Source organism: Simochromis diagramma, unplaced genomic scaffold, assembly GCF_900408965.1.
Source record: "Simochromis diagramma unplaced genomic scaffold, fSimDia1.1 OVJJ01000387.1, whole genome shotgun sequence".
Taxonomy (NCBI): Eukaryota; Metazoa; Chordata; class Actinopteri; order Cichliformes; family Cichlidae; genus Simochromis; species Simochromis diagramma.
The window spans coordinates 6,100,470-6,113,890 of NW_024387152.1; the positions used below are offsets into that span (position 1 = coordinate 6,100,470).

Sequence of the window (13,421 nt, forward strand, 5' to 3'; positions counted from 1 at the left end):
AGAGCGGATGAATTGAACAAAAGAGGGGTTTATGTTGACTTGTGTCCACTTTCAGTTCTCCCTTAAAATCCCCTCTCATGTTGAATAATTAACCCCCTTAACCTTTAAGAGGAGAGGGGGGGCGGGGGTAGTGCTGCACTTCAGTAAGGACAGAGTGGGTAAAGTTACAGCCTCTTTTTACTCTCAGGCACTCTGTGTGCTAGTTCAGTCGGCTCTCCCCTAACCGGGCAATGGATCTGCGTCTCTTGAGGAGGAAGGGAAAGGGGGCTGGTTTTAGGGTTGCCGTTGGTTACTGTTACTGAGAGCTGTTTGAATGGCTGCCCAGTGTATAGAGAAAGCTGCCTTCTGTTTGTGTGTGTGTGTGTGTTGCAGCTGCTTTATTTGCCCTTTTCCAAGTTTTATCTACTCAGTTTGACATATAGATAGGAAACAGATGGGAGTTTTTGTTTCTGTGCACATGCATAAGCATGGCTGACTGCATAAGCACGCGTGGCTAAATGTGTGCCCATGGGCTGCCGTGTCCCTTTAACTTCTGGCACACGCACATTTTCACACTCTTGCTCTTTCCGTAGCAGTCAGCTGGTACAGTGAGCGGTCTGATAGGATGTGTGCCATCCGGGCTTTGGCAGCACTCTACTATGAAACCACATCTCTCGCAGGCACTTGTGAAATCAAGCTCAGTAATAGACCTGCTGTACTGCACTCTTAGATTAAAACACTGTTGGTGAACTTTCCTTTAGCAAAGACAGTGAGTCATTTGGTCCTCAGTTGACCTCTGTGGTGCTTTTTAATAGGGGAAAATTTGAACACAGGCTGTCGTATACAGCTGGTCAGGAACTGTTTGGTCATGTGTCAGCTTTGTTTTCAGTGGACTGACACTGTAGCCTTTCTGTTTCTTTGTCAGTGTGTATGTGCCTTGCGTTATCCCTTTAACCCTGATGCATGCTCACATTCCTGCTGGTTTCCATAGCAGTGTGTGTACCAGCGTGAGAGACAACAAGCACTCCTCTGGGAGGGTTTGAGCACTGATGTCATTGTCCTTTGGTTGCTGCTTCTCAGCTCAGCTGAAATGATGACTGAGTGATGTGCATGAATCACGTTCATCTGTGTGAATATTCTTTAAACGTCCTAAAGACTGCAGAAAAACACTATTGGTTTGCTCATTCTTACGACATTCTCAATGCTTCTGAAATGATACACCACGAGATGCTGAGCCCTGTCTGTGGATCTTTTAGAAGATGTATTTTGTCAGACACAATTATCTGCAAATGCAGTGCTAAGTGGTTCTGAGTGCCCCCGATTTTCAACATCAAAAATGACATGCACACATGTCCTTTTGATACTGAAGATTATGGTTGCCAGTTCCTGCTTTTGTTTGCCCAGTGCATCTTCCCACTGTCATTGTGTTGCTGTCAATAAGTCTATTCTTTTTTTTTTTTCACACCCACCTCTTGCTGTCTGTTCTCTCAACCCCCTTTTTCTCCTTGTAGCTGTTCTTTACAGGCTCAGGGTGTATAATAGAAACAGCTAGGGATAGGAGGATTAGGTAATTTATCACCAGTGGCTGTGTTGGGAAGGGAGGTGTGTGGTAAGGGTCGCCGGTTCATTGCACAGCCGGCAGAGTAAGAGTCCTGAGGGAAGCTGTGTTGGGGGTGCTATCTGGCACTTCAGATCCAGCAGCACTAACCTTGCTAGTAGGCTAGCTTACCTTAATTGCATTCCTGCTTCCTGGGGGGGCTTACATTTGCATGTTTCATTCTTCCTGGCAAGTGCAAAGTTATAAGGAATTGGATGTACTTGATCATCTTCTAGTAGTTTTCCTCAGAGAATTACAAGCTCACAACTGTTTCGAAAACACAGAAAAAGACCACAAGATTTGACCTCACTGTCTTCCTCAAATGATCTTCCCTAACATGTTATCTGTCCTCTGAGCTCACACTTATCCTCCTCGTGGTCCCCGAAAGCACCGCATTTAACTCTGAAGGATGTTAAGCATCCATGAAACTGACCCCAAAGCTTCTGCCTGTGTGTGGCATGAGTTGGCATCATTTTCTCTTTGTATATGGGAGAAAATGTCGCTATGGAAAGTTTGGGTGAGTGAAAAGCCCATTCATATTGTGCTCATATTGCCCTATTTCTGTACGATGACCTTTGGATAGACGTATTTTTGAGATGTCTTTTATTTTACTTTTTTTCATAGTGGTCAAGAGACTTTTTATTTTCCACATACACTTTTGTCAAGGTGCATACATGTGGAAAAAATCATTCCATCTTCTTACTCTAGTCTCTGTGCTACACATATAACCGCACACTGGATCCGTTGGGGTTACTTTGATTATATGTGGCACAATTAGCACAGGTAAAGTAATTACTCAAAGTGCTGGCACATTAAACTGGTTCTTATTCTTATTTACTTTCACTAGCAGAGTCTTTCATACATGGTGGGATATCACCAAGATCCCCAGAGTTTACTGACAGTTGCTGACACTAATAAAAGCGCATTGTGGATCAACATTGGATATTTATCGTCACTAATTATATCCCAACCATCGCTGGTTGGATGTTTAGTTATGAATCATTCAAAGGTCAGTCATATTGTACTTAATGACTCATACAATCGGGGTAGTTGAGAGAGAGAGCCAAATATTCGTGAGCTTTTTTGCCAACACACAAAAGTCATGCTTTTCTGTCTGAAACTCATCAAAAACCTTTACATCATGTCGCAATCATTTCAGTTAATCACAGATTTTATCCACTCGATGATTGAAAACACAAAAAAAATGTTTATCATTCAGGAAGGCTTATCCAGGATATCAAGAATGAGTAGAGGCTATTATATCATTTAGCATGGAGCATTTGCTGTCTCTGTACATCATGAACGCACAGACAAACTCTGCATGTTAAAAAGCTACTGAGAACTCTCGTGTTCTTTAAATCTGTTCATGAAAAAGCCTCCTTGGCCACTGACATTAAACAGGATTAATAATATCGAGAAGGTATTTGCTTAAAAAGCGGTTACTCCTTTGGAGATGGAAGAGAAGAGCGACCTTGACGTAACAAGACTACTCATTCTGTTAAAGCTATTAGCTAGTACTCGAATTGGAATGAAATAGGTGTCGGTGCTATATAACAGCAACTGCACAGGTATTGGTTTAACTTATGTTTAACCTTACAATAATTACACCTTAAAGCAAGCTGGGGGATATCTGCACTCTCAAGCTGATGTGTTCTTGCGACGCCGCCTGCATTCATCAGTACAACATTGTGTGCGATTGAGCTTTCCTGTACCAGCAATGTGGAAGGACCAGTTGGCAACTTCCAAATCTCACTGAGAGTAACAGAGAGTCCTATGTTTTACTTGCTGTGAAACAAAAATGTATGCCCCATCTGTTCCTAACACTTCCCTGGTATCATCTTTCAGGCTTACTAAGGTAACGTGGCATTTCAGCAAAATTACTTTGGTCTGTGATTGCAATTTTTACACGTGAGTGCAGATCTCTTTCTGCTCAGTGGGGCTCCCGCCATTCTGCGTGCAGCGTTACCAATCAGTTGTCAGTATTGGAGAGACACTGCTTCCACAGTAAATGCTTCATTACCATCAAGAAGAGCAGCTTGGACATTTGTATTCGTCTGGTGTACAGCGAGTACTTGTTCTTAAGCTAACACAAGTGATGCCCTCATGTTTCCTGGTTTGCATATATATATATATACACAGAACAGGCAGAAGATGTCTTCTGTTTTACAACTAGTTACTTTAACATACGTCCCAAGTGCTTAGTGTACTTATTTTAAATTAGTACCCTCAGAACTGGGTGTAATGATTCTAGTGATTTTCTTTTTAACCTTTTAGTAAAATTGAGGGATATATCAAAAATTAAGAATTGTAAGCAAAGCTGAAGGTTGCATTGAATGTTTGGTCACTGCCATTCCCGTCTCAAGCCCCAGTGAAGAGAACCTTTCCACTGTTCTCTTATTTTGTTGTTAAGTTGAGATGCTGTCAAAATCTCTGCAGAGTCATTCAAGTGTAGAATGTCCTCACATAGATTACAGGTTTTTCCATGAATTTGATTTCCTGCTGTCTTTTGTCTTTGCAGGCAGTGTCTGGGAAAAGTTGACATTTTGCAACATGCCATTACCTTCGTACCCTTTCACACTCACTTTTATTGATTTGACGAAGAGCTATTGGTGTGAAGCTGCTGTCACTCAAATGAGCATTTGGTGTAGGGTCCCCGCTCCGTGACTGAAAAACAAAAGAACGAAATAAGCTATAGGAAAGCAATAGCATGGTAATACATGGGGATTAAAGTGGTGTTTGTCAGATTGGGCGTAGCTGTGCAGCGTGGGGAAATCACTTAGAAATAAGCGAGTGAAATAATAACGTGTGGATTTTTCTTTCAGTACAGACTGTGATCAGTGGACCTGTGGTGCTTCTCCCATTTTCACTGCTCTTTGTGGATTTAGCCAAATAAATTCAGGAGATGTTATGCAGGCTGATTTCCAACCATTCAATGTTATTAGTGTAGTGTCAAATGTAGAATTCTGTGAATTAATCCACTCAGCATCATAAACTGATGTTTATAGTTGTGCACTGTGTGTCCAACACAGTGCACAACTGTAAACTCATGTAACCTCAGAATAACACAAAGTTAGCGTGCTTCATTTTATTTTGTAAGACATTTCACAAAAAATATTGTATGTACAAGCACACAAAGAATAAACAAAAAAAACAAAACACACATTAACCTTGCTATCAGCTTTAATTACTCGTTAACTGAAGGTAATGTTAACGCCATTTCAGGTTGTTCCGGCCCAATTTAACCCTCCAGTTTAATACACTCATAAAATACTGCAGTTGCCTCAGTCTGTGAAAATGGCACCAAATCTCATTAGTGTTTTTTCTTTCTTTTGTCGATGGAGATGGCTTTTGAATCCCTCTCTGTCTACGGCGATGAGAAACTTAATGACTTGTGTGAGGAAAAATGATAGCCCTCCTCAGGTTTCATGTTTATGGCACGTTTTATAGTCATTTATTTGACAAAGTTACCCAACAGATGGTTACTCATCAGAGCATTTCTCAAAAGTGCCACAAAAATTGGATCCGCCACAGTTGCCTTTGGCATTTAGCTCCTCTTGTGGCATCGAATGCGGTAACTTTCATAATGAATCCCATGTTTATAAGGAATCGCCACCAAATGAAGGTATTTATTTCAAATCAAATGACCCAGGCTTATTCTATGATGATACTGAAACATGAATGTGTTTGAAGGTACTTTCGTAAATAGGATGTTAAAGATAGGTGATGATTGTCTGTAGCCATATGTTTAGAGGTCATTCATTAACATACGAGTGTAGTCATCAAGCCGTCGTTTTAGCAGAGACGTTGTTAGGCCCAACACCTGGGACTGGGCCAGAAAGGGGGGTGGGTTTGAGGACTTGGTGTGGTCTAAAAAAAATCACATTTTGAACATACACTAATGTTTGTCCTGGGCAAACCTTTGGTCCCAGTATACTTGTAGGCTACGTTATAATGTACCGTGCCCTGAACATTTTTACAGACCGAGCACAAGCCATATGGCATTCCATAATGTCAGCAACCTTCCCCAGCAGGATAGTTTGCCCCAACACATTGGATAGAGTAAGGCATCAACCCAAAGAGCACAACATCCCATATCCCAAACTGACTGAAGCTGAGACAAGCCTGATCTGCATAGACCCCGCCCCAGAAATCACAGGACCCATACGATCTGGCAGCGTAAGGGAGATCTATATAATATTAGCCAGAATGCTGTAATGATGTGTTTGGGTGTGATATGCTGTTAGTATGTCAAGTTTGAGCTCGCCGTAGAGTGGCTGTGTATCGTCAGCACTTCCACATATAGATACACAGACTCACACACAGGTCTCTTTGACCTTGTCACAAATCATTGTGACAGAAGAAGTGTTTTCCAGATAGTTATGAGCTACCAACACACCTCGAGACACTAGCAGTGATTCGTTCTGACACTAAAAAAACATACAAATTAAACCCACATCCCGAAATTAAACTATCCTCCGCTACTATTTACTCTTCGCTTGAACAGACAGTCCACTGCCCTTCGTTTCATTTTGGTAGGTCAGGTCTACAATATATATTTGATGTTTTAGGTTGGTCACGTTGTAGTATGCATTAATGAGTTGGAGCAGCTCTCTGGAATGTAAATTTATGTTGCCCTTTGTCCTCCAGCTTGCCTTTGCTGGAAAGTAATGCTAACAGTACTCTCGCACACAGCGGCAGATGGCTCGAGCAAGTGTCCTCAGAAATCGGTGACATTGCACATATTCAGATGCCACGAAGTGCAAATTCTGAGCTGTCTTGCAGAACTGTGGAGGTAGAGGGTGAGAAAGAGCAAAAGTACAACGAATTTGTAACTTTTCCCATATTTACGAGAGGATTTGGAATATTCTTTTGCTCTATGAGGTAGACAGGCCAGCGTAATAAATGGTGCACCACGTGAGTAGACTACTGTGAACAATGATTAAAACTCTCATTAATGTGATAAAAAGCTTCATTAGTGGGCGATCGTGGGTGGTGGACATCATTGTTTTTATACTGCAACTGTGGCCTTTCTTTTTAATGTGCGTCATGGGAGCCAGCTCAGATATTTCAGAACAAACTTGTTCCTCCTGATAATGTGGGTGAGAATCTTTGGTAACGGCGTCGTTTTCACTGATCCAGTGATCATAAAGGAAATAAAATGGGAAATTAGAGCAGCTGAATATAGGCTATAGTGAATTTACATTGGATGGGATGCTGATGTATAAAGTCTGCACAGTGGAAGCAGATACGTTTGCTCTGTAGCCCCAGAGAATGGCTACTAATAGGCTCAGATAGGAGATGAGGAAAGAGCCCCCCCTGTGGTATTCACATGATGTGATATGACGGGAACTGGGGAAAGGGGAGGGGTCTGGTCTGCTGAGGGGCTGCCTAACATTTTGTCAGCAATTACTCACAATGAGGTGCGGCGAGGCGATGGGTTGCAGCGGCAGCAATGATATATATATATATATAATGACATTTTCACTGTTCATCTCACATTTCTTTGAAGTGGTAGTGGTACATGATTTGAGTTTCAGCTAATTTGGACCTACAATGCATGTAATCATAACAAAATGCTTGACCAGTACGTGGAGATGATCTGCAACTTGATGTCAATCCTTATTCCTCGGCAGTCTTCAAGTGTTGAGATAGTATTAAGTTTCCAAACAAGACGTTAATTGATCTGTTGAGATTAATATCATTTATTATTCCCACGGCACATCCAAACAAACTTTGGCAAGCATAAAGTGTTAATATATTGTACCACCTTATAGATAAGTAATAATTTAGCAAGAGCTGGGCGTTTAATAATGACATTGTTATTTAAAACAGCGTTCATCTTCTTCAGGGTGTTCATTTTTCATCCGTGCAAGGGGATACATAAGTGTGTGCATCCGAAGCTGATAAGCTAAATTTGGTTGCAGGTATGACTGAATAGAATGACTGCAAATGCACTGCAGAGGCATTGCCTCGCCTCGGAGCATTTTCAGACATATGTACTGGTCTGCAGTCAGATTTTTCCTTGCACGTATCCCACTGCAACCGATTAAGAGCTGACAAATAGAGTAGGATCTCGGATCAGTGATTCTGTAAAGCCTCTGCTCATGTGTCAAACGGTTTCCAGCAGCACAGAAGGACTAGTCAAGGGAGCTGTTTCAAAGTGTTTGTGAGGCATTGCCTTGAAATTGCTATATCACTCTTGGAAAAGCGCACAGGATGTTATGTTCTTGGCCAAAGCCGTTGACGTTTAATGTTTACAGACAAGGATCGGTGGGAGTGCAGAGGTATTCTTTCACAGTTGACACTAAGGTAGTTATTTGAGTATTAAATACTCCCATCCACCTCCCACATTTTGTACTTAGCACACTGTTTGGAATGGAGCCCTTAAATCTTGCTGGTGGTTTTGAGTCTAGAGCAGCTTATTATTAAGACATACCACCTAACCCTTTAGCTGTCTAATAGTAATTTTAGGGAAATATGTTTTTTCTTTCTTTGTCTATGATCACATTAGATGCATTATGAGTGTTGCTGGTGACAGCCAGCAGTCGGTGGGTGCAGACACATTATCAGTCTTATATGCTATGCAAACCTTCATAAATTGCAAGCTGTCAGAGTTGCAGCTTTTAGGCATGAAATTACAAAATCGAATCTAACAAGGGAGTTCATTTCCTGTATTGTTGTCCTGTCTCATATCTCCCTAAATTTCTTTTTTACATTTTCTACTTGGAAATCGTAAAAGGGTTCCCCAGTTTTTTACAGTTTTCTTTTTTGTGTGTGTGGATGCAACCAAAAGAGGCAAAAAAAAAAAAAATTCCTGTTATCTTACCCGGGTTTTTTTGTTTGTTTTTTTGCTTCTACATAAGAACAGCCAGCATAAACAGATAAAATGCTGTGTTTACGTTTGTTCTAGTCAGTTAATCAGGCCTGGCTTTTGTGAATCTGAGTGATCATCCAGCTTCCAATTGTCCATCTATCAGCACGCAGACTGTCCAGCCAGCTGGTGCCTGCTGGGTTGAAGAGGCAGACTGGGCAAGGCTAGATGTCACAGTGGTGGCAGGTGGGAGCCACCATCAGGTATCGTAATGCCCGCTGGCACAGGCGAGACTGTCTCGAAGCAGCATGACTTGGTAGAGAGAGAGGGGGAGAAAGAGGGAGGGGGAGGCATCTTGATCCATGCGTGTGCCAACCCTGACAAATTGGATAAAGCCTCCAGTGGACTGGCACAGTAGATGTAGAGGGCAGAGGGAGGGAGGGAGGGAAGAGGGTGTTGGTTAGCAGATGTGTGTGTCATCACAGGCCTGGCATCATGCTGAAGGGGAGGAAACATTATTTACACTAATGTACGTAAACAGACAGATACATGCAGACGCAGTGCAAAAGTTGACGTCTGTGTGCGTATGTGAGGACCTTCACTTTCATAGCAAGGCTAAAAATACTGCCTACGGTTCTGTTTTCACAGGTACACACACTGCCTGTCTAGGTGTACTTTTCATCCTCTACCTCATTAGTTTTTCACATGTCTTAACCAGATTTTTAAAATTTATTTTGCCTCTATTATTTATTTGAAAAGTCACTCGAATTTCAGTTCTTCTGGTGCATCTTCGTCTTCAGGCTTGTCTTTAAATTCTACGAATACTGCATGTTCAATTATAATATAGTAGTTCATATACATTGGTTAAAGTATGTGCATAAGTTACAATAATGACTCTATTTTTTTTATAACAAATTTCAATCAGTTATATTCAACCGTAAATTAAAGTTCATTTTCATACCTTTTCAAGCACAAAATAGGTGGCAAACTGTCAAAGAAAGTGCAGGTGTGCATTGAGTATTCTGTGCCAGTATGTCATACCTTAAGTTGATAGCTGAAGTTGCTCATTTACATTAAACTAAGGCAATTAGAGATTTCTCACAGTTGGTTTAAACTCTAAAAAGATGAAAATAGCTAAAAATGTTCATTCTGAGATGTAACCCCTTTTTGTCATCTTGCAATCCTTTTCAAGATTTTCTGTGAATGCAGATTAGCTCATTCAAATTTAATAATTGGCTGCACAGAAAATATAAAAGAAAAAAAAAAGCTAAGGCTCTAACAAGCCATGTTAGGGGAACAGTGTTTTACTGGTTCCACTATCCTGTCGCTCACTGTGGTGCAGCTTTTGTTATGTAGTAAAGTAATGCAAAAAGTAATCTATTACACACAATACACAGAGCCCATTTCTTTTAAAGTAATGCAGTAGGTTACTTAATTACTCCCAGGAGAAAGTATTTTGTTTGACTACTTGTTACATTTATTTTTTCGTTTCTCTATAAAATGACCTGAAACGTGTTGTCTCATCATCATTATAGTTAGCAAAAAGCAACAACAAAAAACTATGCAGCTACAAACACAGAAATCACAAATACAAAAACTCTACAAAAGTCAAATGTTACATTAGTCATCTCAGTGTCCAAGAAAAATGGATGAACATGATGTGACTTAAGCAACTCTTAAGTCACTCTTAAGGATACCAGTACTAACTGCTGTAGTAAATGTTGCCTCTTGCACTAAAAATAATCTAAGCAAGCTACGCTTAATCTGGACATAAAAATAACTACTGTATCCAAGCAGTGTCCATCACTTTTATTTGCTTCTTAAAACAAGTTATGATGTAATTGGTGTTTATTTGTGTTCCTGTTTCCTATATGTGTGGCTTGTCTAATTTATTTTTGTTCTGCTTCATTAAAAAAAGAGTTTTGCCTGTGCCCTGTTGTAAATATCTATTCTTGAAATGATTTATTAAAGCTACAAAATTTGTAGTACAAAGTGCGAGTGGATAAACTGCCAGTACTTTCTTCCAGTTGGCATTGTAGACTCTGACCCGTGCTCTTGTGGAGAAGCTCCACTTGGTGCTACTAGTGTTGCTGGTGGTGGACCACCTTTTTACTCTTGAGCCAGACAGACTTCCGAAAACTCACAAAAACTTCTAAAAACTACTTAGCTGAGCATCAAGCCCTAGAAAGGTTGTTAGGACAACAAAAAATAAAAACTCTTAAAAATTTCCTGCATGTTCTGGTTGTATCTTAGTAGCTGGATTTTATCTGAGACATGACAAATAGACAGGTACTGCCAGCTGCTGTGTCAGTCTAGAGGTAGTCATGATACTTCGTCTCTCTCGAGTGAAGAGGCTTTGTCTCGTAGCTCTCATCCAAACAAGGAGAGTTCACCCAGAGTTCAAAAGGAAGTTGAGAGGGAGAGCAAGATTTTTGCTTCCCCCCTGTGTCAGTCACTCCCCACCTTTTGAGTCTTAATCCTCTCAGAAGAGAAGTTGTTGGTTTGACAGCTGGTAGGTTGCAGATTCTTCCTATCAGCCACCTTTTTTTGAAACACGTATGCTGTAAACAAGGATTTGTCATCTTAGGGAATATCAAGAGGAATCTTTGACTCAGTCAGCCTCAGGGAATGACGTTCTTACTTATTTATCCACTTATTTGCTTGTCAGAGATGCAGATTATAAGTAAAGCTCTCCAGTGCATCTGGGTAATTAAAACCCTTGTGGTGTAGTTTAGAACAAACTCTATCATTTAGAAGTGGTACAGGGCTGACCAAGCACCACTTATTTTGAGGGGGATTCGGAGAAGAAAAGGTCTAGGGGTGGATATCAGAGATTGACATATGATTTTGTTCCATATTATAAGTGGGGTAAAACACTGCATATGTTTTGAGTATCACTGAAAAAGTTTCAGCATTTTTACATCTGAAAAAATGCTTGCCTATGAGTCAGGTGAGCAGAAGCTCCGCTGTCTGGAGTTTGACAGACAGTTTTCCAATGCACTGTCAGAAAAAAACATGCTAGCTTTAATAGAAAGAGTTGCAAAGCCTAGAAGGATGTGATTCAGATGGGATGGAAAAACTGGTACTTCCTATCCCAATAAAATATTTTCTAAAACTTCTTTTGGGACTTGAGTGTATTTAAGTCTGTGGGTCTTGCTTATGATAAGGCTAATATGGATCTGGTGGCTGGAAGCCCTTCTGCAAGGTTCTTTGGTGCTTGTATGAATGCCTGCATGGATGAACACATGCACGCGCACAGACACACGTGCAGCATTTGTGGGTTCTACTCTGTGCAGTGAGTGATCTGTCTGTTGGGATATTCTGTGGTCGTTAGCTGATGTGCCTGGCTGTGTAGATGGAATTGATTTCTGGTTCAGACCATAAAGTACAATGCTACAGCTTTTCACTGTCAGAATCTACAAGGCTATTACCTTGAAAGGAAGTTGATGCTGCTGTTGAACAGATTCATGGATAATGCAGTTGTTATAGAAAAAAACAGACAATTCCACAGTCACCTACTGGGCTATGGTGCTATCACTGTGTTAATTCAGTCTTTGCCACATTACATTTTTCTTTCTTACTTTTTTGCTGATGTTAAACATTAATATTGATACAAAAAGGTCTGTAAAGGTTTGGTCCAAAATATTTCTGTATTTGTTTGGTTTGTTTCTCCCCCCGTGTCCATAAATGTTAATAACAGTAAATATAAGTCAGTATAAGAGATTAGTTTGCATGCTTTGGATGACTGAAGTATTAAAAAAGCAGTCATTACAAAATTTCTTCATTGTCTTCTCCATGTCTTCATTTATCGGCTATCACAAAAGCCAGTAACATTGTATCAACAAATAGCTAATATTGGCCGATATATCAGTCGGTATATTGGTATTCCTTCTATATTGGCAGGCACTAATAAGCTTTGAATCAAAACTGGAACACATTTTTCTGCCAGTCAGGGTTTTTTTTGTAGTTTAAAAGAGACTGAGACACTTAGGCTACGTTCACGCTGCAGGGGAAAGCGCATCAAATCCGATTTTTTTGACCCTATGCTACCCATATCCGATCATGGTATGACAGTGTGAACGGCACAAATCCGATATTTTCAAATCCGACCTGGGTCACTTTCGTATGTGGTACTGAATCCGATACATATCTGATGTTTTGGAAAGCGACTGCTGTTTGAATGGTCATGTCGCATTAAATCCGTCTTTTACGCCACTGACACAAGACAGACGCCAATTATCAGTGCGGGAGAAGCGCCCAAGAAGACATCACGAACCCTTCCTGGCCATCCAGTGTAGATGTCAGTGAAACTGTTGGGAAGACAGCGTTGGAGAAATGTAAAGATTTTATTTGTACTGTATTATCTGCAGATTCTGACAGAAATCTGCAACTATCCTTTGAAGCATCGGTCCTCCCTAAAACAGCAATAAGGATAATTATTAGGCCATATGTAAATAACAAAATAACTTAAAGCAAAATTGGTAAACGTAAAGTCCGAAACAAGTCAAACAATACTGTTTGTTCTGGATCTAAACAGAGCGCGTTGTGCGTGACGTCTTATTTTGCGCATGCGGGCCACTTTGAGGGTTCACACTAGAGCGCGTTTGCTGTCACATTTTATTTGTAGTGTGAACAAGCAGACAAAAAAAAATCGGATTTGATCAAAAAATCAGAATTGAGCATTAAGACCTGCAGTGTGAACGTAGCCTTCATTTCTGCCTTTTTATGTTTTAGAAATAACTACAACCAGACATAATAACTTACTTATCATTATCAATAAGCACTGGCGTCAGACTATTTTTGCCTATAGTTAAATGTTGTGTCATGCACTGACGGTATCACATATTGCAACAGATTTGAAACTATCAACTCATGGAGGTCAGTGTAGTACAAATGTGCAGCTTTTAGTGCATGGAGATACTTGAATTTTTACCCTGAAAATGATGTGTTTATTTTAGCTTGTGAGTTGTGAATTGCTGTAAAGAAGTCCTTGGCTGCTAACTGCCAGTGTACTTATAATTACTGTACTATAAA

At 40.5% G+C, this 13,421-nt stretch overlaps 1 protein-coding gene across 3 annotated transcripts in view; it reads left to right on the forward strand.

The window, feature by feature from the left end:
- The window catches only part of kazna (kazrin, periplakin interacting protein a), a 185,616-nt gene that overhangs the window by 61,824 nt on the left and 110,371 nt on the right, over window positions 1–13,421 (forward strand). The gene's annotated exons all lie outside the window — the stretch shown is intronic.